The sequence below is a fragment of the Leptinotarsa decemlineata genome, unplaced genomic scaffold (genome assembly GCF_025532065.1).
Source record: "Leptinotarsa decemlineata unplaced genomic scaffold, Ldec_3_MD MMD2_tig00026330_RagTag_RagTag, whole genome shotgun sequence".
Classification (NCBI taxonomy): domain Eukaryota; kingdom Metazoa; phylum Arthropoda; class Insecta; order Coleoptera; family Chrysomelidae; genus Leptinotarsa; species Leptinotarsa decemlineata.
The window spans coordinates 8,546,045-8,572,531 of NW_027412690.1; the positions used below are offsets into that span (position 1 = coordinate 8,546,045).

At 37.2% G+C, this 26,487-nt stretch overlaps 1 protein-coding gene and 1 long non-coding RNA gene across 2 annotated transcripts in view; both read right to left on the reverse strand.

Annotated features, from left to right (window-relative positions):
• LOC111511070 (Lysine demethylase 3) overlaps positions 1–26,487 on the reverse strand; it is a 701,967-nt gene that overhangs the window by 628,209 nt on the left and 47,271 nt on the right. The gene's annotated exons all lie outside the window — the stretch shown is intronic.
• LOC141485692 (uncharacterized) lies at positions 14,769–23,349 on the reverse strand. The gene is made up of 3 exons (XR_012467353.1): positions 17,278–23,349; positions 17,102–17,192; positions 14,769–17,038 (listed from the first exon to the last, which is right to left on the reverse strand). It is a non-coding gene; the product is annotated as an uncharacterized lncRNA (long non-coding RNA).

Genomic DNA, 26,487 nt, shown 5'->3' on the forward strand with positions numbered 1-26,487 from the left:
AGAAAAAATGACGAAGTTATTCAGTGAGTGTCAACTTGGAGATAGAAAACCTAGTCAGCTCTATTGGCAAATGAAGGATCTTGCCTCAGGACAAATGACTCCAAATTTCATCTTATTATCTTGGCTGAAGAAACTTCCAAACACAGTGGAACAACTTATCCGAGCATTTTACGAGAAACTTCCTGAGGAAGAACTTATAGCTATGGCCGATGGAATGATGAAAAGAATTGTAAATACGGACGTTTGTTCTATTCAAACTGGTCAAAAAGAAAATCGCTTAGAAAATAAAATTGAGCAACTTATTCAAAAACTTGATGAATCTCGTACCAGAAGACGCAGCCCAGTTTTTGAAGGAGAATGGTCTAGGTCAAGATCAAGATTCAGATCAAAATCAAGGACTAAATCAAAATTCCAAGATTCAAACTCTAACGATGAACTATGTTATTACCACAGACTCTTCAAAAATTCAGCTAGAAAATGTATCCAACCTTGTACTTTCGTCAAAATATCTTCGGAAAACCTATAGGCCAATCGTTAATGACGACTAGCGAAAATGGCCCGAATGAATGTCGTCTCATAATTTTCGATCCTGAGTCCAAGATAAAATATTTAATTGACACAGGTGCTGAAATATCATTAATACCAAAGTTAGATCACCATCTATCAGTCTTAAATAAAACACTATATGCTGCTAATGGATCTAAAATAAAAACTTATGGAGAAATACTACTGACATTAACGTTAGGATTGAAAAGACAATTCAACTGGAAGTTTATCATAGCAGATGTTGATAGAGCCATAATTGGAGCAGATTTTTTGAAGAATTTTGGATTAACAGTTAATTTATTAAATGGAATTTTGGTTGATACTAAAACAAATTTAATGAGCAATGGTCGCATTGCCGACTCTTTAGCCAAGGAAACGGCTGGACTAAGAATTTTAGGACCCAGTGGCACCTACGGCCTGATGACTTCGACAATTGCGGAACTAGCCAAACATCACACCCACGCTCAATCCCTAAAGAGATGGAATGAAATCAAAGGATGCAATCTTGCCAGGATCTCCTCGGGCGATCCTGGGAAGCTGGTGCCGAAGAAATATCTGGCGATGACCAGGAAAAATCTACGCTTAACAGGAAACAAGGAAACACCCCCATAATATGGAGCTAGTGGACACACCTCTACGCAGGATGTGTGAACAGGACGATGAGACTGTCAGACATGTCCTATTCGAGTGCCCGGAGTTATCGTCAATAAGAGAGTGTGTGTTCGGCAAGTCTTGTCCTACACCTGCCAATATAAAAAAGATGTTTCTCAATGACCTGTCCACCTTCCTGGAAAGGACAGGATGGACGATGACCTAGGAGGACAACTCCTCGGGAGGATGTACAATGGGTCACATGTGGCCTAAGTGCGGTGGGCTTACACTCACCCTCCCTACTCTACAGATACAGAGATACAGATATGTCGATGATTACCAACTTCTTTTGGTCTGCATCGGATGATATGAATACCAACGAAATGTGGTATCGTTTCAAGAGGACGGCGCTATGTGCCATACAGCCCATCACACATTGGATATTCAGCAGGAGTATTTGAGGGCATGGTCATCTCACGTGGAGGTGATATGAACTGGCCACCAGATCGTACGATTTGACCCCGTTGGACTTTTTCTCTTGGGGTTTTCTTGAGTCGCAGATGTATGCGAATAAGCCACAAACCACAGCGGTCCTCAAAACCAACATAACACATGTCATAAGTCAAATTCAGCATGATTAATGTACCAGAGTCATGAAAAATTAGACTTTTCGGATGCTCCCCACCCCAAGATATTTTATTACACACATAATGGCATCAATAGGTCTTTCAAACGAATAAAAACTTTCGAGAATATCTCACACCCACTTTGTTTTATACAGTGTGACCCATTTTTAATGGAAACACCCCCCTAAAATTTGAAGTTGTAAACCGATTTTAATAATTTTTTTTTGAAATGTCATGTACTGAAAGATCTTCCTTGGGACAAAATTTGAAATGATAATCAAAGTTTCAGGGCATACTACGATATTTTTTCTTAGTCGAAAATCGGGATTTTTGAACGCCTCTAAATAGGTATGACCAAAATTTCATGGAAAAATATTCATTATTAACAAAGTTATGACAACTCAAAAATTCGAAAACTCACACAGCTAACAGTCACAAAAAACACCCTATAACCATTTTCAACAATAAATTACGGCCAGATAAAAAAAACAATTAGCGTAAATATTTTTAATGGAAATAACGGAATTACATTCAAGTTTTCACGCAAATTAACTGAAACTTAGACCTAATATTTCAATTTAAATCTTAGTTGCCATGGAAATGATATTACAGTTTGACACTTGTGAAAGATTTAAGTGTACTATTGTCAACAATATTCACCTTACAGTTCTTCGAATTATTTCGTGTCATGGCTGCAAGATTGAGCGTAAGAGAGAAAATTGAAATTGTACGCCTTTCGGGAGATGACGTTAGAAGTGCTAGAGAGGTTTGTAGAGTATTTAATGAGAGACATCCAGATCGTTCTCGTATTCGCTGCGGTACGGTAAATAAAATAAATAAAATATTCAATGAAACTGGTGCAGTATCAAAAATGATGTTAAAAAGTAATCCTGTACAAAGACGAAACAGGACAGAAAAGATCAAATCATTTTAGATTATTTCGGAAATAATCCTAATGCCAGTATAAGGAATGCCACTTTAGATTTGAATATTTCACGAGAAACTATTCGGAGATGTCTCAAGGCGAAGAATATTAAACCTTTCAAGCCAAAATGTTTATACACACTTCAAGAAGGCGAAGAAGCAAGGCGCCTGGAATATTATTTATGGGCCCAAGAGGAATATTTAAACAATAGAAATTTCCTAAAAAATATTAATGCGCAGAAGTTTCTAGAATTTTTAAACACAGAGTTTTGGGATGCTATTCACGAGCTGCCAATCAATGAACGATCAAATTTAATTGTCCAGTTAAATGGGTGTTCAGTTCATTATGCTAGAGCTGTGAGGCAATGGCTTAACGAACATTTTCCAAACCGATGGATAGGCCGTGGTAGTCCGTTTATAGAGTGGCCACCCAGATCTCCAGACCTCACAGTTTTCGACTTTTTTATCTGGGGATTTCTCACACAAAAGGTTTACAAAAACCGCTCAAGAGATAGAAAAGAAATGAACTTTGTGAAAGAATTCGACAGGTATGTGCAGATATTAGCCCTCAAGAACTAAGGAACGTAATCAGAAACATTCGTAAGCGCTACGACACATGTATCGAAATACGTGGTGGATTAGTAGAGGCTACTAGAATATGAGTTAGAATTAATTGTTGCACTGAATCGAAACATTTCAATAATTAGTTATTAATTACGTTTATTAAAATTTTTTGCTTCATTGTTAGTTGAATTGTATGAATGTACTTCCGTTATTTTCATTAAAAATATTTACGCTATTTACTTTTTTTCAAATGGCGGCACTTTATTGTTGAAATCATAAAAAAATTATATATTGTGACTGTTAGCTGTGTGAGTTTTCGAATTTTTGAGTTGTCATAACTTTGTTGATAATGAATATTTTTTTCATGAAATTTTGGTCACACCTATTTAGAGGCACTCTGAATCCAGTAGCGTACTGATTTTTTCAATAAAAAAATCGCTAATAAAAAATCCTGATTTTCGACTAAGAAAAAATATCGTAGTATGCCCTGAAACTTTAATAAACATTTCAAATTTTGTCCCAAGGTAGACCTTTTAGTACTTGACATTAAAAAAAATTATTAAAATCAATTTACAACTTCAAATTTTAGGGGGGTGTCTCCATTGAAAATGGGTCACACTGTATAAATTTAAAGCGCTCAATGAAAGACCCGTTATTTGTGTTTCAGATAAAACTCAGATGAACTCCTCTGATTAATTACCGATTATTATAATTGATGAAGAAAAATTGTTCAATCATTTCAAATGATCTTGCCATCAAATGAACCTAATTGTGTCGTCTTGCATTCCCTTCGAAAATATTATCTTTGTTTGACTAACCTTCGAATTGGGTTCAAATTGACCTGCTACAGATTCAGTATTGTGTTAATTCAGTTCATTCTAGATAAAATGAAGTTCGAAATTTCGAGAATAACTAACCAATAATGGATTTGATGGGTGAAAAACTGGGGACAAATATTCCTTTCATCAGTGAAACTTTCAGTACCCGTTGATGGGTGGAAAACTGGGGACAAACATTCCTTTCATCAGTGAAACTTTCAGTACCCGTTAATCTTCACAACAGAACCAGAACATACAATTCAAGCTTTGCTAGATCGTTCATAAACTGGTTAGTCTAGTCACCTGCTTTCCTTAAAGTTACAATTAACCTGAATTGCACCGTATGTCTGAATGCAAAACAACGGCTTCGCGAGACTTTATCTGTTCTAAACCCATTAAAATACAAGCAAAGCTGCATTAAATTGCTTACCGGGTGGTCGACCATGTCGGGTTTTGTTGCAGAAGTCACTTGAATCCCGTTAAAGGTCGCTAATTGGTTCTGTGTACAACGTGTTCATATTTTGAGTTCCAATTACAGGAAAACACAAAATAATGTCAAGGAGAAAAAGAAGAGCAGCCAGGTTTCTGAAATGAAATAAGCGTTGAATCGCAAACATTTCTTATCATCCAGATAACGTCGATATGGAAATCTGCCAAAGTTTCTTATTGAATTTCTTGAAGTCTTCATTATAATCGAATCACTTTTGATTTCGAATTCAATTGAATCTATTATGAATGACGAAGGCTTCAGTTCGACATCTCTCCTGCGAAAGGGGATGTGCCAAGGAGGAGGGACACAATTTTTGGCCCTTCCTGACTTGATACTGCTCTCTACGAACACAAGATCGAAGAGGTTCTTCAGGGACAATACACGAAGATCGTACGGGACCCTACTGCATCAATTGAAAGGAAGCTGTACCAGATTTTAAAAAAAACACCAAGTCTATTTTTCGGAAAAGGAGATATCATCGCTAACACCGCAACATAGTAAGCTCCCTCACTTGTATGGACAACCCAAAATCCACAGAAGAGTATTCCGATCAGACCGATCACCAGCTCCTGAGATTCGGCTACTCAAAACTTGTTTAGATGCTTACTTCCAATAATAAAACCATTACAAGGAAAAACATCATCTTTCGTGAAGAATTTAAGGCATTTTGTCGAACCACTACGGGCAATCGAAGTCACAGAGCAAGATCAAGTAATCAGTTTCGACGTGGAAAGCTTTTACACCAACGTTCCGGTCGAAGAAGCACTTCATACAGAAGAAGCTATCCGAAGACGGGGATCTGGAAGATATAATTACCTTATCTATAGAAGTAATTATGGAATTACTAGGATGATGTGTACGAAACTGTTATTTCCAAGTGAACGACGAATTCTTTACACAAGATAAGGAACTGTCAATGGGATAGCCAATGGAGTGTTTTGAAAGTCTAGCCATTGAAGAAGCCCACAAGAAACCCCGAATCTGGTTGAGATAAGTTGACGACACTTTTATAATATGAAACCATTACATTACTTCCACAGTGGAGAAGGAAGTCCACAACGAATTGCCATTCTTGGACGTATTGGTGAAGAGAACCGAGACTAAGTGGGAAAACCCACTCACACGTGACAGTAACTGAACCAGGAATCCACCCAACATCAATCGACTAAACGAGGACTCATCAACACTCTATTAGACCGTGCTTTCGGGCTCTGTGATACGAAGAAAGGTTTCGAGAAGGAACCAAACAACTAATAATAATAATTTATTCACTAAAATGGAATGTACAAATGTAAAATACAAAGACATTTGGTAAATAAATATAGGAACCCACAGAAGGTCAAGCCTGTACGTGGGATAGGTACAATTTACACTAAAGCATATAATATACATACATATTAGAAGTAATATTCGAGGGTTATAATATACAGATTCATATGAGGATGATCAATAAGACTATATACATACACATAGAGGGTGATATAAGAGAATACAATAAAGAAATATATGAACTTGCTTAGAGATAATTGTGTAATAATTCAAGGAAGTATTTATTTATTCAGTTTTCCAAAGGGTAATAGATATTTTTTATGTCGACATATTGATGTATCTGAATTCTTGTCTCAGTATCCACATTTTCAATTTGCGTTTAAATGAGTGAATGTTGAAATTATTTTTGATTTCAGATGGAATAATATTATAAAGTCTAGGTGCCAAATAAATATAAGCTCTTTGGAGAGTGTTTTTAATGAATATTACTAAGCCATCATTTTGAATAATTTTACCAGAGTTATAAATCATAATATATCCATTAATGTTATATAGTTGATAATTTTTCAATTGTCAAGTTTCAGACAAAATCACTATGCCAAATATGTGTTTATTCTTTTCAAGAAAAACTGTTAATTCGTTGAAATTTCACAACCAGTACTTGCACTTCCCTACATCAGAGGATTATCGGAAAGAATAAGGTCCAAGTACGACATCAGAACCTGCTTCAGATCCGGAAACACCATCCGTAGCAGCCTCACGAAAACCAGGCCACCAAACGCGGACTGCGATTCCAATAATTGCATTTACCCGATACCCTGTGAGTGCGGAAAATCCTATATCGGTGAAACTAAGAGGTTATTGAAAGTTCGCATTGCCGAGCACAAGAAACACACACAGCGAATCAGGAATGGCAGAGCATGTGTGGGCCCATCAACATAACATCGAGTGGTCCTAAGTTGAGATCATACACAGGGAGGAACACTGGTTTAGGAGGAAATTCAAAGAAGCCGCATACATGTTGTCCAACAATATATTCGGCCAAGCTAGCGTAGAGATACGCAACATATGGAAACCACTAATCAATGGAAACATTGTCAATCACCTTCAAACAAAACATTATCACACTCCGGACTCTTAAGCTTTATAAACTCCAGATTTCTCCATCTTGTCCACTTTAGCTTTGGCAGATAACCATGTTTGTGGCCTGAATGCCACTTCCACATTGATTTTTCTGAAAAAACTCGCAATTGCCTCTGTTCTTTTTCCAAACTATGTTAAAGTTAGAAATTTCATGATTTCTCATTGTTTTATCTGGGGATATATTAATCTGTACGTAAGTTTGAGACTTTTTCTGACTGACTTCTGAATTGTGCACGTAGTAACGGCTACATACATCAATTTATTATAATGTTATTTTAAACCGAAATTTTTTATGTCTACTAGTTGATGAGAGTGTTCTATATCACCGTATATACGAGGTCTTTTGAGATTCGTTATATCAAATCATACAACAACATCGAATGTCCAAAATGAATACTACATGTTTCACTTTTTAACCGACTCAACCATGTACGCCTATGGAACAGCTACTTGAAAACGATTCATTACTTCATACCTTGAGGAAATAGACTATAGCAGGTCTGATGCTCGAGCTAACTTCATTGTAACTTCAATCACACAAAATAACCACTGCAAGTTAATAGAACCCAGCCTAGACTGCGTTTAGGCGTTAACGAGCATATAAACAGTTTTTCCTTGAGAACCTCGCCAGTCAACAAATACATCGACATAAAATCATGTGTCTACTCTGCTTCAACACTAATAAACCTAATTGTACAACTTACGGAATTCCCGCTACAAAATTCTATCAAACACTGACATCGTGTATGACATTTGTCATCGCGTTGTTCGACGAACGGTTCGGAATAAAAACTCCCATAAAAACAAACACGTTTTATTACTCATCATCCTTGACCGTGAACGTTCCGTACAATTTTTGCGATACAATCCGCTATATTGTGTGTCCCTGGCACACTTATCTATCTCTCTCTTACTGTTTACACCGGAAGAGTGTCGGCCGTGTATTGAGGCAGGTCGGCAGCCTCATTTTTATGTTTATTACCGCACTTCCAATTTCGCGATTATAGCAATTATATCTTAACGGTGCACGGTCTTTAGATAAAACTTCGGAATCTTCTGATATTTTCATACGAAACTTGGGAACTGATGAAGCGTTATAGATTGTATGTGTTTGTTGAGCTGTCGACTGTCAACTGTCTCGTCAACGTATAAAATGTAAAACTGTACCCATGGAACACAAAATGGATGGAAGCGTCTCACAGAGTGAATACCTGTAACATTAGTGTTTTTTGAAAAAATATTATAAATAATTATTTTTGTGACAGATTTTCCATCAGGATGAGCAAAAATTCTGCAGGAAAAAAGTTAATCAGATATGTCATTAGTCTGTCTGAGAAAAGGCTGAATCTAGTATCACTCTAGTATGCAGACACTCCAAACTATGTCTATGGGCTCCTTGCGTATCTATAGAAGCAACTTTGATCTTCTCCGATAACTAGATCTTTTCTTATATTGTTCTACCTCGAGGTAAGCATGCATCTCCTCAGCATCTTAATTTTCCTTGGCAAACAGATTACTATATCAAAACCACTATACCGAAATGTATATCAGCTCATGCAAACACATACTATAATAGCAATTACCAAAAGAAACCGGGTAAAAGGACTACGACCTCTGGGTGTGACCAGACTAACACTTAGATGAGTTAAAGAAAGGTGAAGGTATCATGATGCTGGTTAGATGAATCTTTGGAAAGACAGGGGTTAAAACCAGATTTAATAATGTATTGACTGTACTCAATGGTGGTTTTCCTGGATACCATAAGCTTCTTTGGTTCGGTGACCAAACATGTAGCAAATTAGACAGAGTGAGAACACCGATTGTTTGGAAATAAAGGGAACAACAATGAAAACCACATCAACAGTAGCACTGGGTGGAGGAACACATGACATCAAGTACACTATTAGCACACTATAACGATCAAACTAACAAGCCATGAAGAGTGGATGACGAAACGGATCATCAACTACATTTATGTACTTATGATGCACTGTTTGGAATCTTTGGTGTAGTAATGAATATTATTGGAGTTTTTCCCTAACACCAAATCGTTATTTTTAACACCTCGACAGGTGTTTCGATCACCAAGTGATCAAAACACGTGTGGTGTTGGGAAAAAACACAGTGGTGTTGGGAAAAAACTCCAGTAATATTCTTAACTAATTTATGATTGGTGATACTCGCGTCGAGAAGAGTATTTAGAAGCAGTACTTATTTTGGACTTCGAACCAGCTGTAGGGGTTCTAACATAGAAGATAGAAGAACACACACGACAAACATTTCATAAAAAGGAACTAACTCTTCTACATCATTCTGGGCGAAGAGATACAACAGTAGAAGTAGGTTGAATATCTGGGAGCGATTCTAAATCCCAAACTGATCTGGAATCAACATTTAGACGAAAGTAGTACGATGCTGGATATATGATTGTGCGAAATGATTTGGGAACTAAGACAAGAATATGCTGTATTGGCTATAGTAGACGATGGTTGAACCCGTGGTAATACGTGCTTCTATTGTTTAGTGACGAAAGATGAAACGAGCACTGGTATTAGAAAAATGGGTAGGGCGTAAAGTTTGGGAATAACAGAATCGATAAAAATTACATCAACACTAGCATTGGAAAAAATTTTTAATATAGCGTCTGTTCATCTTATGATTGCAGAGAAGGCCAAAGTGAGTCAATTCAATCTGAAAAATTCAACGAGATACAAGTGAACGAGCTAAAGGGAGGTACAGCTGTCAGAGGAAGGTCTAATGGCTAGGAGTTATACTAGATCCCAGACTGACCTGAAACCAACGTCTTGGCTTTAGAAAAACATGTGGGTTGGAGCGAAACATCATGTACTTGCTGTGCACCATGGTGGTTAAACCCATGATAACACATGTGTCTATGGTCTGGTGGTCAAAGATGGAACAAACAATCGCTATTAACAAACTAAGCAAAGTGCAAATACGTCATCAATGAAAACCACCCCAACAGCTGTGTTGGAGATATTTTTGACTCTTCCTCTTCTACATCTTGCAATAATTGAGGAAGCAAGAGTGGGACAATTCAGACTATGAAACTCGCCGATCTACATGGAATCGGGCAAAAACAAAATTCTGAATACGGAGAAGAACGAACATGTTACATGTTTTCGAACCACATGACCCTACACCACATGGTGTAAGTCCTAAACCAGGATGAGTGAAGAACGAACAATCATCCCAGAACATGCTCGATACAAATAGGTCGAAAACCGAACATGAAACGGTAGCTGGAAGTTATTGTGCAGGAGGAAATTTTCATTCCAGATACCTGATAGGTCAGTACACATTAGTGTTCCAGGCTGAAGTGTTTGCAATCTTGCGCCCAGAAGTGACATCCAGGCTTGTCTGATAATGTTGTGAGGAAAGTGATGGACAGGAATAGATTGACTATATACTGGTTGCCAGGATACCGAGGTATCATGAGCAGTGAAAAAGCTGACGGGTCTGCCAGGAACCAGCTGTGGAGGTACCAAAGGCTTTGGTACGGGAAAGTGGGTACATTAAACATAAAGGCTACTGGGAAATCATACCCAAGAACAAATCTGGAAATCCTTTATAAAGGGAGCGTCCGAGAAATCAAACGAAACTGTTTCAACAAAGCAGCGATTGGTTCACAACAATAACAAGGCTACCTACTGTACACTGTCCATTAACAGAACACCTGAACAAAACAGGGATGTAATCGATTGAGTCCTCAAGAATATGACATAGTCCAGCAAGAGATCTTTACAGACTAGCACAGAAAACAAGAATGTTGAAATGGGTGTCATGGGACACATGGGAAAAACGCATGATCCCTTGAGGATTATTGAGCCTTCTTGAAATCTTCCAACTTACAAGGTCTGAACGGAACAATATTCTTATAGATAGCCGGGTCACACTTGGCATTGATGAAGAGATTGTCTTTGTACTGGGTGCCAGGACAATCAGGAATTACAGGCAAGAGAAAGTTAATGGGTGTGTCAAACACAGATAATCAACTACAGATAAGGGTCTCAAAAAGGTTGTTGGGATTCCAAAATCTAAGGTACGGGATCAGATCAGAAAATGGGTCAATAAAAAATATAATAAAGAAATTATACCAAAGAAAAAACTTTAGTAGAGAAAAGAAATAAAGGGAGCAAGGAATTTATTGACAACTCAAATTATGTCCAGAAGAATACGACAAACACCCAATGAAGGACCTGTACAAAACAGTACAGGGAAATAGATTGTTGAAATGGTTGCCATCAAGAGATTTTAGGAATGCAGATTTTCCGGAGACGTGGAAAAACTGGACACGTCAGACGGCTACCAAGCAGCAAAAATATGTACATGTGTCTGAAAGTGAGGTATTTTTCTAGTCCATAATTTGAAATTCCAGTGTTCCTCAACATTCAACCCAAATGCAAAGAATGTCAGACCTTTTCTTTTTCAGACCTCCGAAATGCCCATTCTGAAAGACACTAACATTGAACTCATCCTCAGCAATTCCCAGATTTCCAGGCATCGCTTTTGGAATATCTTCGCCCAAACATATCCAGGATGGGAGGACGATAAACCGGGAGACAAAACCCCCTAATCCCCCGAAAACTAGCGGGTGTACATCCTGAGGCGCCATCACCGGGATTTATTCGACACATTCGGATTTCGGGGACGCAACCAGCTATCCGGAAAGTGGAAATACTGGATGGCGAACAGGAAACTGCCGTGATGAATGGAAAAGCGCCGGATCGGTGAAGAACAATGTCTGTTCATTCGCGCTTCGATAGGATGCATGCAAGGAAACTCGGGATAGAGGGGGTTAGTGGGCAGGGAGAGTGAATCGCCGAATTTTTTTCAAAGAAATGAAGCACCGAGTGCAAGTGTGGATATACTGTCAAATATGGAAAATAATCATGAAATAATTCAAATGTATTTAAGCGGATACATGAATTGAACAAACTCAACTTCAATAGTCTAAAACAAAAACACTCAGTATTCCAAATTCCATCTTTTAATATTCCAAGTTCATAGACATCAAAATTGATACGATCACAGGATATAGAAATATAAAACAATATTTAAATAGGTAAACTTTGCACAGAATGCATACTGAGCATTTGTACCTTAGTACAGTGACCGGATCAAAGTTGCAATGTCAGCGTATATTTGTCCGACCAAATTAGACTAAAAAATAAGATTGAAGGTACATGAATTTACAATAAGCTGCAAATGCGTGTAACTTTTCTAAACATAGTTAAAAATAAGATTTTAAAATTCCGAATGATTGCGATGTCTGGAAAAAAATGTATTCGAGGTCAAAAATCTCGAAAAAAAATTGGTTTTTCGCGATTTTCAGGAAAACGGTAAGTTTTATCATGAAATAACCTCAGATAAAAATTGTAGATCATAAAATTCTCTACAAAAAATACTTTTTTTCTTAGAGCCACCGTTTCTGAGATACGACGAGTCAAAAAGATGTAATCGTCATTATATGCATAAGTATGCCACGTATATACATCTCTGAAGTTGTAATTTAAGTAAAAATATTTTTCTATTGGTAGGTATACATAAGTATAAATATAAGAATATCAGTATTACTGCAGCATTTCAAGATGAAATTGAGAAATATTTTGAATATGAATTGGCTCCCTACCCTTTATCGTTGTTTGATGACCTCGGGATGCGTAAAACACAGAAGTCTGCCATTTACGATTGTTTCCAACAGGTCAATATTGAAATTAACAATACTAATACGAAATACAACATTGACGGTGGATACTCACTACATCGTGTTGTGTGGGATAGTGAAGAAACATTTATCATTATTTTAGATAAATACGTTCAGTATGTACGTAGACATTTTGGTGCCAGAATTACGGTCGTATTTGATAGCTATGATGATTGCACGAGAAATATTAAAGCTGCAGAACAACGTCGTTGAACTTTAGCAACATCTTTATCTTCCGATATTCTATTGAAACAGCTATAGAGCAATTTAATTTGACAAATACAACTATTGTTGTTGGTGAAGATGTAGACTTACTCGTACTTCTTACTGCTCGAACTCTACCTGAAAAAACTATTTTCTTTCTAAAGCAAGGAAAAGTTCAAAGTCAAACCGAAATATATTCGTCAAAAAGTTTATCTACTTTTGCAAAGAGTCAAAATCATGTACTATTTTTACACGCAATAACTGACTGTGATACGACGTTTGCATTTTACAGGACAACAGTCTTCAAAATGTTTGAAAAACAAGATTTAGTTCAATGTCCTGAAGTTTTCTCTTCAGCATATTTCTATATTTTTTGAAATAAGGGTACTTTACTCTCGAACGAACTTTATATTTTTTGGCCTTTCCTGTATGATGTTTGTCATAAAGCCATTTCAGGCACACTTGGTATAGTTTTGGAACATGCACCAACTTTTGTCAAGAATAAAATTTTCTGAGAAATCGATAATAAAAAAGGTTCCCATTTGTTGCACACTTAGTGGACCACATTGTATATAATATAAAAACAGATCAGAATAATTTTCAATAATATAGGGTCTTCCAGAAGGAACTTTAAAACTTTGCAAGCCGTCAACCTGTCAAATTAGTTGTCATTCATTCAATATGTTTTGCTAATTCACCATGGACGGATATAACATTCAACAACACGTGCATATACATCACCGCTGTCTGTGAGAGTGTGCAGGAGAATCCGTGGCAGTCGATTTCGCGTCACTCACAAAAACTAGGCCTTCCGCAGACCACAACATGGCGAATTTTGCGTCGTAATTTGGGCCTGCACCCGCACAAAATTCAACTGACCCAGGAACTGAAGGTAAACGACCATAGACAAAGACGTGTAATCGCTGAATAGGCTCTGGAGCAGTTGACAACTGACCCTAATTTTCATCGAAAATGAATGTATCTCATACACACTTTGTTTATTCAAATTTAAAGAATAGGAAGCGCTTATTGAAAGACCATTTATATTATTAGATCGAAATGTTACGACGGAGTTGGGTAAGTATTTATAAATTTTCATTCGATGATATCTGAGTAACAAACCATCGTACCAAAAACAGAAACACAAAAAGTGAAACAAAGAAAAATGAATTCAAAACTTGGAAATGTGAAGATAGAACAAGTATAAACTTTTTAGTTCCTGTACTTTGTAAAAGGGCGTAATCAACAGCAATTTGCCTGATGAAGCTTATGTTTACAAGTTTCAAGTAATAATCCACCCTCAGAGTAAAAATGTACCGAACGAGCGCAAAACTCTGGCAACAATTTTTAATCTGGGCCAGCGAGCATTACAACTCTAGTGGCCTGCAGATATTGTTAAGAGACGTGTAAAAGGTATTTCGCAATTTAACAGCAAATCTTTTATTTTTAGCGACGGGAACGCCAGGCACCGAGACGCCTCGTGAAATTCCCAGTTATATCGGAAAATCGAACAAAAAAAGCTCTCATAACGCAGTCAGGTGTGAATTTGCGGGACTGCCGCTGATTCGTTTCTAGGCTAGTGGACGATTATATGGATCGAAAAAACTCTAATTCGTATCTGAAATTATTTGAGATAATCAGTTTTGAAGGGTCGGTGGCCTTAAAATTATCGACACTATCAAAGTCAGTAACAAATTACTAAGAAAGCCACCTTCTGAATTACAATACTTTTGAGAAACAGTTCCAGCGACATGATTGTGCCACAAGACATATTGGTGTCCATTTTAACCCCCAACAACATAAAAAGTGGCTTCATTTTAGAGAAAACGAGATATTGAAATTGCATATAGAACAAGTTGGGAAAGTTACTTAAAAATGATGAAGATAAAACATCCAAATTCGAGAAATCAGGAGTATCCTTAGTGTGGGACGTGTTCTAAAGTATACATTGGTCAAACTGGCAGAACATTTAGGAATCGAATCTAGGAACATCATATGAGCTATGTAAATAACAAAACAAGTTCAACATATTCAAATCATCTTTTAGAAAAAAATCATATATTTAACCAAGAGTTCGATATTTTACACATAGATAATAAAGGTTTGAAACTGAATCATCTGGAGGCAATGGAATTCAAACATTCTAATGAATGACCAACTGGATTTGAATTTATCACCATTACTGAACTTGTTTTCTCAGAAAAACCGAGAAAGAATTATTATCGATGTAGAAATGAGGTAATATGCTTCAGGTGATCATAATTGAAGAGGTACCTCAGGTAAAGGTTCAGGTAATTTGTTGGAGGTAGTCTCAATTATGGTTACCTGTAGAATATGAATATTAGTGTAACAAGCAACTTGTAGTATTCAAATTACTGTTGATAAAGCTACTGTGTAAGCGAAACATGTCGTGATATATTTCGCAAATGAAGTTTGTGGAGATGAAATCGCGAGGATTAGTTTATGAAAGCACTGATGCGAGTTCTATCTGTCTGCCTGTTTCTCTCTGTTTTTCCATTAATCAGCTGTCGCCCCCATACGAATCAGAAGTTGAGAAACTTGTGCAAGCTAAGGACTAACGAGGTCTTACCTTTTAACGTGTGATTCCTAACACGGTTGCAGAATCATTCCAGCTTCAACCAGATAAATTCTCTCGAGAAAAATATCTGGTCGAGGCGGGAATCGAACCCACGGTCTTCCGATCGTGAGTCGGGCGCACTACCACCGCAGCCAATTCCACAACGTTCATTTGCGCAACTTTCAAGTACAATGACGGGCATTCATCAGGACCCGATGCCTTGTTGATATTGAGCTATTTCAAAAATCGCCTGACTAGACGCTGTTGAAAAGTAATTTCCGGCATTGTGGATTCCAATTTGGGGATAGTGGGTGGTGCCTCTTCCAGAAAATCGACTGTGGACTGGGACGCAAATTGTTCAGCTAGTAGATTTGGTTTTTCTGTGGCTGTTGCAATCGAACCATCCGCTTGTGTTAATGGTGGAATTGTGAATTTCGTAAAGTTCTGAATCACAGCTTTGGCTACCGACCAGAAGGATCTAGATCCGTTGGGATTGGCAAGCAGTTTATCCCTAATTATCTGATTGTGAAGTTCTTTGCTTTCATGTATACCAAGTTTGCAGCTGTGGCTACCTACCTCTTGCACATGTGAAGATTTCTATCACGAGATACCTTCCAGCGAAACAATTTCAATAGATTATAAAATAAATACAACGACATAATATAATAATATTTTACATGAGGAAACACGTTCTATTGTAACATCGATAATATTCAAAGAAACAATAAACAACGAGAGCGAAAGTACATGCGACTTGCTCTAGTAATCAAGTTCCGAGTACATTCGTTTAGATAGCAATCTAGAACGGATTGAAATGTTATAGATGGTATCATAAATTTGACACCTCTGCAAGAACTCGATCGACGTTTCGATGGAAATGAAAAATAACGAAAGTAAATAGGTCGTTGTTATCTCAATGTAGATCTGTAATTATATCACCATAATAAATAATTTGATATAACTGTTGTTGAGGAAATACAAAAATCAAACTGTCTACCAAGCTGCCAAGTCATGCTCTACAGAGTGTTCGTTGAAGGCATTGAAATGCCTTTCGAATCCAGCCTTGGTCACAATCGAGACCCTTGAAAAAATTACAAAGATTCTGGAAAACTTCGAAGTAACGGAATCTTCGTAGAACCAACATTTTCCACAAGAAAGATTTCTATCATCGGGAAAAAAACTGAATCTACCCCTAAGAAAAATGAAATTGTCGATTTCCTATTGGTAGTGAGAACAAAGTGAAACATTGTTTCAACAGAGAACAGAGTTTCAATTCAGACCAGCGAAAAAAAATGTTGTTTTCCTTGAACAGTTCTATTTAGGTCTCCTCATAGCATTTTCTTTTACCATGCATTATTCCACCCTTATCAAATGCTATTTCTTTCAAAGTGTAGCTTATGTTTCACTTGGTCAACTTGAACCACATTCAACTTACAGTTCCTAATCATGAACTAAAGCGAGTTATACTAATATTTTTTTATTCAAAGGATAGATTCACATCATATAGATAACCGGGTGTTCATGTTTTTCATGTGGACCGTAATAATGCCTCACCAATCTCTGAAAAGGAAAAAAAAAAGGAATTAGTGGTGTTCTAGAATATTTATTATGTTTATTACCTACCTTTAAGATGTCATAATTGTACTCTATCATGTAGAGCACACAAAACTTTCATAAATGCTGTCTTCTGCAGATTACACTACTAGTAGGATTCCTGTAAATCGAAAGAGACGATTTCACGTGATGTGTATAAGTATTTCTATTATAAAATTGTATTATATATTGTTACATTTACTCACCTGTTACTGAAGAGTATAATCACTTTAGTTATCATGCATTGATATATCTGTATATATTTTCACCGTTGTATTTATGTATTTTCAAGCCCTGGATCGTCTATCTGCGCTGGTGGTGAACTTAAGTATTTTCATCTGTCATCAGAAAATAAACAATCAGATGTCGACCTCTAACTTTTAATTAGCTGACGGATATTTTCTTTCATGTTCCGAGAGCAGATCGGTTAATGTGTGCTGTTCTCATCATCCTTCCACACTCGGTGCGTTCGTTGTTTATTCAACACTATAAAACGTGAATCCCTAGACATGCCATCTGGCGGGTCGAAACAACTACTCTTTTCTTCTAGTAGGCTAGATAGGCATTAGGTAGATTTTCTTGGCATTGCAGTTTTCGTCATTTAAAAACATCCATATATATTTGTATATATAAATTTTATTATTTCCAGTTCAAATCTTAACCTGTCCGAAAATAATGAAACTCAAGTTACTTTGTCTGACGTCACCTTTTTTTCACGTACAATGCGTTCAATTGTCGACACGGATATTCCCGTTAAAAATTAACACTGGGCTACAGCTTCCACTGTACGGAGTGTATTTTTTAAATTTTCGTACACTCTACAGACAATCTGTTTTTCTTCTAACGACTTCCGCTTTCTTTGTACATTACTTGGACCTGACACGGCATTCATCTTAATACTATGAAAATAATAAAATTCAATCATATTATTCAGCTATTTGTCAGTGGTTTACTTACCCCAAAAACAATTTTGAAGTTGATGTATTTTGAAAAACACTTTATTGTGAGATTTTCACTAGAACAAATTCACAACACGTGTTTCGCTGCACAGTAGCTTTTCCAAGCGTGTTCACTAACAAACTGAATTCTACATACATTGTGATTTATATATACTTTTTGAAGTATTACTATCTACCTAGAAACTAATAATATTCTAGGAACTAATTAATGACAGTTATACCTGAGTTTAGTGACTAGGTCAACTAATTATCTCACAATAAAGTGTGAATGTGATGAAAATATATGATAATGTATTCTGAAAAACAAGTATCGGCCAACTCTATCTTATATTTTAAAGTTAATAAATATAACAGTCTATTTAATAAATATAATAAAATATATTTCATGAATACAAAACAAAGTCACCTTCACAAGAAACAGAACACACTACGCCTATGCAGATAAGGACGCTTGATAATAAAGAAACCGAATGACTAGTTATGGCATTTTAAGGACGCAAATATAATAGACCTGCGAAGTGTTGATCAGTTTACCGATGTTTCAAAGTATTTAACGAACTGGTTCACCTATTCGCTCGTACATCCTATCGATATGCAGAAGCTATCTTGTTACCGGGGGCAAATTTTATGGAATCATCTTACTTTTCAATTACTTACAATGGCGATGCATAGACAATAAAAATGACCCCGGTAAGAATTAAGTTCTATCATTTAACATTGTTGCCGTTAGCTCTCAGTTCAAACTGTATATGAGTTACCTTCAATTGAAAATTGTTAAACTATAGACAGTACGGAATCATTCAATCCAGAGTGGTCAGAAGTATTGATTCTGCTATTTGTTTGCTCACGAAAAGAATTCAACAAGAACCCCAAGAATTCGGAGCCTTGTTATCCTAACGAGTACCTAGTGGACTTTAAAAAGTCCAGGAAATTGGTTGGAGGGAAAGATGATACATTCTTACGAAACTGCAGCTGCATGAACAGGTGTTTGAGTTTGATGAATAAGTAGAAAACATTCTCGTTCTCGTTCATCGTTAAAACCTCGTTCTTGAAATTCTTTGTCATGAACAACACTTGTAAAATGCTATCCATGTAGCAAGTGTTTCCTAAATTATCTCATCCAATTTTCTTCTCAAGATTTTCAGGACAACTGTCTACTTACTGATTCGTAAGAAAGAACATGTTTCACAGATTATGTATCAGAACCATATCTCAAGCTGCAATCAATATTTCCAAGTGATGGAGGGTTTCTTAGAGGGATCGATTCGGCTTTTGCTTCATGAAGCTCTTCCACTGAAAGGTAACCAGAACCTGAATATTTTATTTTTTTCACAGGTAAACTGAAGTTTTCTCAATGCTACCCACTGTTTTTTCAATCGTCCCGCATAGCTGTTGATGAAGCCCGCGCGTCGAAAACCAGGCCACGAAGGGGGCCGCAAAACGGACTGCCAATGTGGAAGACACTGCTGGAATTTTCGATAACTGGGTCGAATGGGGGAGAGCTTTTCGAAGGGGATTCGAGATAAACAAGGGTTGCCTTCAGTCCTTCAGCCCCATTTCATGAATAGGGTTAATTTAGGGACCGGCATGGACTTGAAAGGTCGTTTTATTAGTCGGTGACCTGAATTTACAGCTTTCGGCGCTACTCAATGGGACATGGTCCTTAATTTATTTACAAACTGAGAAGAAACTCTCGAAAATAACAGAATAAAATATAAAGTGTAGATTTTGACTGTAGACGAGAACGTGGGGTCGGAGTTGAATTTATTGCTCATAGGCTTATTGATCGAACTGATTGAAATGTTTGATGAAATTTGTGATGGTGTGGATCACAGAACAAGTTAAGACAATAGAAGTTTGAGATATTGAATTGTTTGCCACGTTAAAACAATTTTTCACACCAGTCCAGTGCAAATCCAACTCTGGCTTGAATATTTTCCTTGCCACTAACCAAATATCTAGTATTTGGTACAGAATTATTAGTTACGGAAATTGCATCTTCTTGCAGTTGGGTAGGAACGCTATATAGTAAATTTTGTTCAGATTGATAGACAGTAGTCCATCTTATCATGAAAATCATTTTCTGCAAGTGCTTTCAAGGATACCCAGTTATTTAATTTATATATCACAGTAGTAGCATCAGAAAAACTCGCTATCCACCCACTTGTCTTCATATGGAAAATATCGTTGAGATACAGATTGAAAAGCAGTGGCCATGAAACAGTAACTTGACGAACACCATATTCAAGTGACCTATCTTCCCCGATATTGTCTCCTATTTAGACACACTGCTTTTGATTAGTAAGAGAACCTGAGAGAACCTGCATTTTCTGATCGAATATTACAAAAGTAACCAGAACGTTGATTTGACACCAGAAATAAAACTTGCAAAAAAAAACTATAAACATAAGATTATCAACCAAAAGAAAAATTACTACTTGAGCAAGATAGAACAATCCGTAAACAAACCTAGGGTCATTTGGCAGATTATCAAGCAGCCCCTCTCTAGAGAATCCCCACAAGATACCCGGTTCTCATCTAATGAATTGAATGATTATTTTGTAAACATTAGTAGCAATATTTCAGAACAGCTAAAGAATACTCCGGTTGATCCAGGGAAACTTACTTCATCTTTTGTTTGAAGGTGATTGACAATGTTTCATGATGAATTTCACTAGTTCGGACTTCCATTGTCTACTATATAAAATGATTTGAAATCCCTGAAACAACTAAAGAAGAAGAATTGAAAATGAATAGCTGAAAAAAACAATTATATTAACCGAAATAAACCTGAAATGAAATAATAGTGAAATAAAATACAAGTAAAAATAGAACAATTGAATTAAAATAAAAAAAGAAATGAAAAGAGAAAACGAAAATGAAAAGTGGAGAGATTCCAAGTCACGTTAGTTCACGACGTTTCGATTGTTAGTATCTACAATCGTCTTCGGGTGATGACTGGACTGATTCCTCCGAGAGATGACTATTTATAGGTCGTTCGAGTACTTTCACTTATCCCCGCTTTCCATTTTCCGCTTCACTGGTTCCGTGGGAGATGACCGTTTTGGCGGGAGTTGGCCATTTTTCGCTTGATGATGGGTTTCCATATGTTGCGTATTTCTACGCTAGCTTGGCTGAATACGTTGTTGGACAACATGTATGCGGCTTCCTTGAATTTTCTCCTAAACCAATGTTCCTCTCTGTGCAAGATCTCAGCTTGGGACCACTCGATGTTGTGTTGATGGATCCAAACATGGTCTGCTATTCCTGATTTGCTGGTTTCCCCTCGCTGTGTGTGTTTCTTGTGCTCGGCAATGCGAACATTCAATGACCTCTTAGTTTCACCAATATAGGATTTTCTGCACTCACAGGGTATCCGGTAAATGCAATTCTTGGAATCGCAGTCCGCGTTTGGTGGCCTGGTTTTCGTGAGGCTGCTACGGATAGTGTTACCGGACCTGAAGCAGGTTCTGATGTTGTACTTGGAACCAACTCTTTTTATCCTCTCCGATAATCCTCTGATGTAAGGAAGTGCAAGCACTGGTTGTGACGGCTTCTCTTCCTTGCGAGTCTCCTGCTGTCTTCTAGCCAAAGTCTTTTCTACCATCGCTTTGGAGTAGCCATTCCGTTGAAGATCATTTTTGATGATGTCTAGTTCTTTCTCGAGACCTTCCTTCGTATTACAAAGCCCAAAAGCACGGTCTAATATAGTCTTGATGATTCCTCTTTTAGTCGATTGATGGTGGTTGGTTTCGTGGTTCAGATACTGTCCCGTATGAGTGGGTTTTCGGTATACAGTATACGGTATACGCAAAAATGCTCGGACAAGACCACATCAAAAATCTCTCTACTAAGCTGTCCAGTACTCTTTTCCTGCTTCATAGAATCAATGAATTTGTTCCCTCTTATGTTTCGAGAGCAGCTTACATGGGGTTATTTCAGTCTAAGCTGTCACACGGATTAGTTTTTTGGGGACTTTCAACTAATTGGGAAAGGATATTCATTTTACAAAAAACGGCTATTAGAATCCTGGGAAGAGCAAAAAGAACTGACAGCTGTAGACTATTTAAAAAATTTAATATATTAACCATTACGGCTCTATATATATTTCAACGTCTTGTCTATATCAAGACACAAAATAACACGCCTCAAGTTAATCGCAACCATGAATATTTGACCAGAAATGGCCACAATCTTCTTATGCCACAACATCGACTGACAATTACTCATAAGAGCTTTTTTACTAAGGCGATATGGCTCTTCAACCATATACCACCTTATATGAGGAAAGTAAATATGATTAAATTCAAAAAAAGTATAAAAGGGCTGCTGGTTGATCTCTGCCCTTATGACATAAGTGAATTTGTCGACTGCAAGTTTTAATGCTTTGCCTTTTTTAATGTGTATGTAATGTGTATGTACACACATCGGAAAAGTCTAGGGATATTTTTAAAAATGGTAATAATTTTTTTTAGATCGCTTTAGGGAAAAAAAAGTTGACGGGTGATTATTAAACGAATGTAACTTACAACAAAATTTATTAAATGGTCAAAAATACTGAGTGCGCATATAAGCAAAACCAAAAAAAATATGGCTCTTCTTTGGCACCCCGAAAAAAAATCATAATACAAAAAAAATTGGAATCAGTACAAAGTATGGCCTCCATGCTGGTTTATTACGGCCCTACATCTATCGTGCATCGACAAAATGAGATTGTCAATGTCTTGTTGAGGTACATTTGCCCATTCAGCGATTAAAAGCTCTCTCAATTGAAACATGGTGTGAATGTTCCCCATATGCGAAGTAATTCTTCGTTGAAGCATGTCCCACACATGCTCGATGGGATTCAGGTCCGGTGATTGTGCTGGCCATGGCAATACATCAACTCCTTCGTTGGTGAGCCAGTCAGTCACTAGACGCGCGACATGTGGACGAGCATTATCGTGCATTAGGTGGAAGTTTTCACCAATAGCACCAGCAAACGGAAGGACGATCGGTAGAAGAATGGTGTCGAGGTACTGTCGAGCTGTGAGGGAGCGATTTGGAAAAACGAGATCGGTTCTGCCGCTGATCATGATTTCGCCCCATAGCATTACTGTACCACCTCTGTATGTGTGGACTTCCCGGACGTGTCTCAAACGTTCATTATTTCCAGGTCGTCTCCACAGTCTTACTCGACGAGAATGAAATCCAAATCTGGATTCGTCTGTAAACAAAACTGTGGCCCAATCATTTGCATCCCAGTTTTGATGTTCTTGATACCACTCTAATCTTCTACCGCGATTGCCTCTCGACAAAGGTGGACATCTAAGTGGCCTTCTGTTGTGGAGATCTGCTTCATGCAGTCGATTTCTGACAGTCTCACGACCAATGGTTACCTGGTGCGTCTGCTGCAACACGTTAACCAACTCAGGTGCTGTGATTGTCGGTTGTCTTCTTGCGGTTAAGACCAAAAATCGGTCTTGAACTGCAGTTGTAGCGCGTCCTCGCCCTGGATGTGGTTCGGCTGGACTGCCAGTTTCACGGAAACGCCGCCACAATCGACTGATAACACTTTGGGAGACCCCCAAACGAAGAGCTACATCATTTTGTCGCATGCCACCTTAAAGAAGCCCTACAGCTCTATTCATCTCAGCCAATGGTAAGTGATGGCGTTCCATGTTAAAGCACAATATTTCCAGTTCAATTGCTGAGCAAGAACTGCATAGAATGTAGAAACTCGACACTTTCATATTATTTATTTTAGCCGAAAACCTACAGTTTGTAAAAAACTTGATAAAAGATTAGTTACCGTTTTTGCAGGCTTTGTTCAACCCATAGAAATCTACAGGGTGGTCGAGTGTACCAATTTAATCGAAATTAGACGACCTCATGCATTTATTTTTATGATATTTAGTATTTTATAAAAATATCCCTAGACTTTTCCGATGTGTGTATTAATGTGTATGTTTTGTATTATGTGTTATATTGATAATAAGCAAATACATAGATTGATTGATTGATTGAAGATAGCTTTCAATCAATGAATCCGATACCTTGTCCTGACAGAAAGACTGATATTGAACTCCTAAGTGCAATGTATGCTTTTTACTTGATATTGACAAAATTTTCCATCAGTTTTAGAATAATAAAAATGATCTAAAACTTTATCGTAAATTATTTTCTTTTTTCTTCCCAATAAACAATTGATATAGGAAATAAAATTCCAAATTAGTGACAATTTTCACTACATCTGCATCGATATAACTGCAAACTTCGCCAAGTAGTGACTATCTTGTGATATAATACTTTCGATTTAATGGGAACGACAAAAATCTAGTTTACGCCATCCAGTTTTTCCGATAATTAAGTATGGCGCCGACGATAATAGGCCACCGATAATCAATTCGAATTTAATACGCCCAACAGGTGATTTGATCGCTTTAAAAATCCGAAATCGACGATCAAATGCGTGTTTTTTAACTGTACTTCAGTCTGAGCGGTTATGCAAATCGAATTTCATAATCCGAATGTGTTGATTGAGTTAAGTTCCATGGAAATACCTATTACCAACAAATTTAGTACCGCGTGGACTTATTTTATTATCGTATGTAGGTATATTTAGGGCTTGGTATACACTTAGTAGATATTATCTGTTACACCATCTGTTCGTGTAACCGTATGGCGTTCAAGGTCATTTTGGTATATCGAAAGATAATGAAAACGTATAAGATCAATATTTACCTACGAAAGCTATATTACTGAATGAGCTATGATATAAAGTTTGTCCCAACCACGGTTTTGTATCATTTCGAAACCGTACACTGCATCATTGAATAAACTTGTTGAGCGCATGTGCACTTTTAGTAATAATTTCTAAACCTGAGTTGGAACGGGTTGGGTACCGCTTTGTATAGTCGAAGTAAACGATATTGTGTACACTTAAAGTTGGCGGCACTCTCAAAGGCCAAAAAAAAAAAAATACATGGAAATGAACCGGCTACGAACTAGTACACGTGGACTGTAGAATTGGCGGTTCGTATTGAATAATTTTTAATAACAGAGTTTTATGATTGGCTGAAGAGTCACAAAATTAAATTTGAAGTCATGTTATGGTGACAAATAGAAATCGGAGAATGCGAGGATGGTTAACGCCGTCGTGTCCAGTTCAAGAACTGATCGCGATTTGAGTGTTGAAATTCGATATTGGTGAAGTTATAATTACTCAAAATGTTTGTTATCTGTTTGAAATGAGGCGTCTTTGGACAAGTACTAATAGTAATAACGAGTATGATAACAAGGCAGACTTTTTCCGGTGTAGTGATTCCAATAGCGATGGTGAACAATGCGAAAAAGAGATACCAGTGAATAAGATTCGGATGCATTTGAATACTGAAACACAGAAATTATGTTTCAATGTATATAAGAATCTACATCTCAAGTTTGATTTCGAGAGGAACAAACTCTTACAAGCAACATCAGATTTGACTGAAAATCCTTTCTCAACTGTACGTCAAATAGTCAAAAACAAACCTTATGAACGCAAGACGCGATTTGATACGGGATTACCAAAACCTTTAGTTGTTCATCTAATAAAATCATCAAAAAAAAACAATATACGACTGTTAGGAAAGCAATGGGATTCCTACAATTGAAATTATAAGGAAGAAATTGAATACTTTCGGCCATAACGTGAGCTGCTGTGACAAAACTATTCAGAATTGGATAAAGAAACTAGAATTTAGATTACAAATAATAAACAAACGTCCAACAGTTATTGAAAGTAGAAGAATAGTGGAACTGCGTGACAAATACTGAGAACAAATAACTAAATATAGACAAGAACAAAGGCATATTTTCCATTTGGACGTAACTTGGTATGACACTCACGACACAGTTACTAAAGGGTGGACTGATGGTTCGCGAATATGTACGCCTAATATGCCTGCAATCAAAGGATCGCGACTAAGCATTGTGCATTGCGGGGGAAGTAAAGGATGGGTTCCGAATTCTTTGAAATTATGTGGGAAAGAACTTGAGGCCTGCAATGTTGACTATCATAAGAACATGGAAGCTAATATTTTCGAAGAATGGTTTGAAAACACATTGATCCCAAATTTGGATGCGAATAATGTAATAGTTCTTGACAACGCTTTCTATCATTGGCGACAGCTCATCAAAGTACCGAATAAAAATTCGAGGAAAGCTGAAATACAAAGTTTTTTTAATGGATAACAATTCCAATGCCTGCTCTCTCATGGTCACGGACCATACAGAGACGGGGATCCGAACTCCTGACGACTTTACAGGCTGTATCCAGTACCATTCTGTCATGTAGACACTCCAAACTCAAAAGACCACGACCTCCCTGTTGTCGGGGGAAGTACATCAATTGTTCAATGCATCTCACTATTTTGTCGGGTACCGCAAGGCATCTGAGCAAATGCAAGATGAGCTTATGCGAAAATGTATCAAATG